A 3,519-nucleotide genomic window follows, 5' to 3' on the forward strand; every position below is an offset into this window, starting at 1 on the left:
TAATAAACGATTTGGATACTATATTTATCATTCTATCTGACTGTTTTCTGTCATTTTAAAAAAGGGAAACTACACCTGGCCTGGAAATTTTATTTCCTAGTATTTTTTTCCGTTACTGTCTACAGTTCAAATAACACTACTCGTCAAAATTCAACATTTTTCTGATAGACTGAGCGCTTTAAATTTTTAAAGAATTATGGTTTTTTTCTATGGCAGAACTTGTTTTTTTAAGAGTTTTTATTACAACCAGATGTAAGATACTTAAGTTATGTGAAAAAAAGAAGCGCTACCTCTGAAAAAACAGTAAAAGTCTGGTATTCTTTTGTTACGGTTTTTTTAGAGGTAGCGCTTCTTTTTTTCACATAACTTAAGTGTCTTACATCTGGTTGTAATAAACTTAGCCATTCTATAAAGCTGATGAAAGCATCTATAAAATTAAGCTTAAAATGCTCGATCAATACTTAAAACCGACATGGTTTAGGCTTTTATTCAATTTTAGTATTTTCTTTTCCAATATTTTTCGAGTGTGAGGCCAGAAATTCTCTGGCAGCTGGGCGCGCAACCCTTCAACAGGTACTCTTTTTGGACTTTTTCTAATTTTTTTTAGTGTTGGTTGAATAATTTTTGCTGGCCGTCTCTCCATAGATTTTGATGAGCAATACCTCAAACGATGCCCACCTGAAAAAAAATAGTGTACACAGGATATATTATTTCGACTTTTCCTGAGTTTTCAAAATCAAACTTTCGTGAAAAATAACGCACAAAAAGCATAATTTTTGCATTTCAAAGCTTAAGCCTAGTACTCAGAACGAACGAGAAGGGACGTTTGAGATGCTTTATACCCGTCACAACTTTTATACCCGTCACTCAGTACTACATCTGCACCTTTCTGTCATCTACATCAACATCATCTACTCACATCCACACGCTCCTTTAGCTCGCCACCCTAGAGCCACACACTGCAGAGTCTGGGCAGAGACGCGGCAGAGACAGACGCAGAGAAGTGTCTGAGCGAAGCAGAGTGTGAATGAGAGAATGTGCAAAAAACAAATATAAGCTGCGGGACTGGGTGGGTTTAGCCACTGGAAATTAATTTCTTCATTGTGTCTATAATAATGATTCAATCGGATCCCAATTTGGTGATCTGATAGATATGGTCATTCCCTACGGAATGGCGTTTTCTTTTATCTTCAAAACAACACTGATGGATGAGAAGTGTCTTCCTTCTGTATCTTACATACAACCGTTATTCACACAAATACAATATCCCCTATTTACTCTTCGAGTACCGGGTATAAAAATGGTTTGTCAACAAATTGGAGCGCGACCAAGCCCCCAACAACATTTACAACGAGAAGGGACGTTTGAGACGCTTCTTACGCGTCACAACTTTTATACCCGGCACTCAGTAATACATCTGCACCTTAGCGATGTTTTGTCAAATTTTACATATTTTCTTTCTACAACAGTTCTCACACCAACACGCTCTGACGCACCTAGACCCACACACTGCAGACACGAGGCAGAGGCAGAGGCAGCGCCCCCTCACAAAAAAAAAAAAAAATATAAGCTGCGTGACGGGGTTAGTTAAAAGTCGGCAGAGGCAGTGGCCGAGTGAAGCAGAAGCAGAGTGTGAATGAGAGAATGTAAAAAGAACAACAAAAGCTGCGGGACAGGGTGGGTTTAGCCACTGCAAATTAAGTTCTCCATTCTGGCTATAATAATGATCCAATCGGATCCCAATTTGGTGATTTGATAGATATGGCCATACCCTAAGGAATGGCGTTTTAAGTTTTCTTTTATCTGCAAAATTGTAAATTTAAGAGGTTTTCGCACTTTTGCGGGGGCGGAAGGGGGCGTGGCTCATTTTTTAAATATACTTGTAACAGTGTGAGCATACAGAAGTCTGGATGCACAATTTGGTGGCTCTAGTTTTTATGGTCTCTGAGATCCAGGAACTCAACAAGACGGACGGACAGACGGAAAGACGGACGGACGGACAGACATGGTTCAATCGACTCGGCTATTGATGCTGATCAAGAATATATATACTTTATGGGGTCGGAAACGTTTCCTTCTGTGTGTTACATACAAATACAATAACCCTATTTACTCTTCGAGTACCCGGTAGTCTTCAAATTACCAACAGTTACTGTCATTTTCACATTGGCAACGCACAGCCTTGCCGTTGCTCACGAATGGCATATACATACATACATACATATGCATTTTCCCCTACCCCTACCCACAATCTCAAAACGAAAATGTTCATTGTCTCAGGGAGAAGTTGCTACTGCTGGGAGAGCGTTGTGGCATTTGCAGAAATGTTATTAAAAGGATTTTTTTGCTCGAAAATAATTGCTTTATAATTATCATTGGTGTGTGGCAGAATCCAGAAACAAATGCAAGAAATTTTAAATGGTGTGGGGTCATTCATGAAAAGTGCAAAAATCTTTGAAGAGGAATGAAAAATATGTAGAGGCGATGATGTTTGCAGTGGCGATGATTCCAAAAGTAGAAATCAAAAGGGCTGATGCTGATGATGGGCTGAATAATTCAGATGGTTGGGGAGTATATCAGGGCTATACCACAATAATCTAATATAAATGTACTTTTTTCGATTGATGGTGATGCTGCGGGATGCTTGGATGTGCCTGTTTTAAAGATCACGACAATAGCTCGTAGAACAGGATTTCCGTAGTGGAAACTCCATGGCATACAAAAATATGTATCATAACTTTATAGATACAAATATTTAGAAACCTATCCCTATAATGCATTAGAATGCAGCCTTTTAATTATAATATACGAAAAACACCGACATATCTTCTTCAATGCTTTTTGCATTAACTACTAGAATTCCCCTCAGTATGCACACGTATTCCCATAGAAACTACACACAAGTATTCATTCCGTACCAGAAGTACATATTAACATACCTCGTGGCATGTTGCATGTTGTATTTGCTATTGTCTCTCCATCAATTCATCCATCAAGTTTACATTATTTCCAGGGCAGAGAGTTGGAAGCTGGGGGCATTTTGTGACATTTGGCGCTGTTGGCGGCTAAAAACAAATCCGATTTGCCAATTCACAGCACGGTCATCGATACAAGCGGCCCGGGCAGTCATGCATCAGAAACCCCGCAACAATTGCAATTTGTGGTCCCATTACAACAGCGTTAAAACATAGCTCTCACTGAAGTGTCCATAGAGCTCTTTTAATAGGCTTTCGAACTGCGCCCACGGCTTGCAGGCCCCCTAATGCAGCACCTCTTCCCCCATCTGGCAGTCGAACGCACTGGCATGCACCCAAAGTTGTGGTAGCTGGAGTCTCTCTCTCACGCGTACGCATCGTAAATTGGGTGCGTCTATGCAAAAAAAAAGTGAGAAGATGCCCCGCTACACCTCCACCAGCGCTACATATGTAGGTATGCATATATACACATGTACATATGCATAGATACTTAAATAGATATACATAGGTGAATATCTGTATGTATGTTTGCATCTGTAGGTGA

The 3,519-nt window shown here is 39.9% G+C and overlaps 1 long non-coding RNA gene across 1 annotated transcript; it reads right to left on the reverse strand.

The window, feature by feature from the left end:
* Positions 1–435: 435 nt before the first annotated feature.
* LOC117590904 lies at positions 436–3,052 on the reverse strand. Its single transcript, XR_004574338.1, has 2 exons — positions 2,940–3,052; positions 436–678 (listed from the first exon to the last, which is right to left on the reverse strand). It is a non-coding gene; the product is annotated as an uncharacterized LOC117590904 (long non-coding RNA).
* Between the last annotated feature and the right edge of the window lie 467 nt (positions 3,053–3,519).

This window comes from Drosophila guanche, unplaced genomic scaffold (assembly GCF_900245975.1).
Source record: "Drosophila guanche unplaced genomic scaffold, DGUA_6, whole genome shotgun sequence".
NCBI classification, from domain to species: Eukaryota; Metazoa; Arthropoda; class Insecta; order Diptera; family Drosophilidae; genus Drosophila; species Drosophila guanche.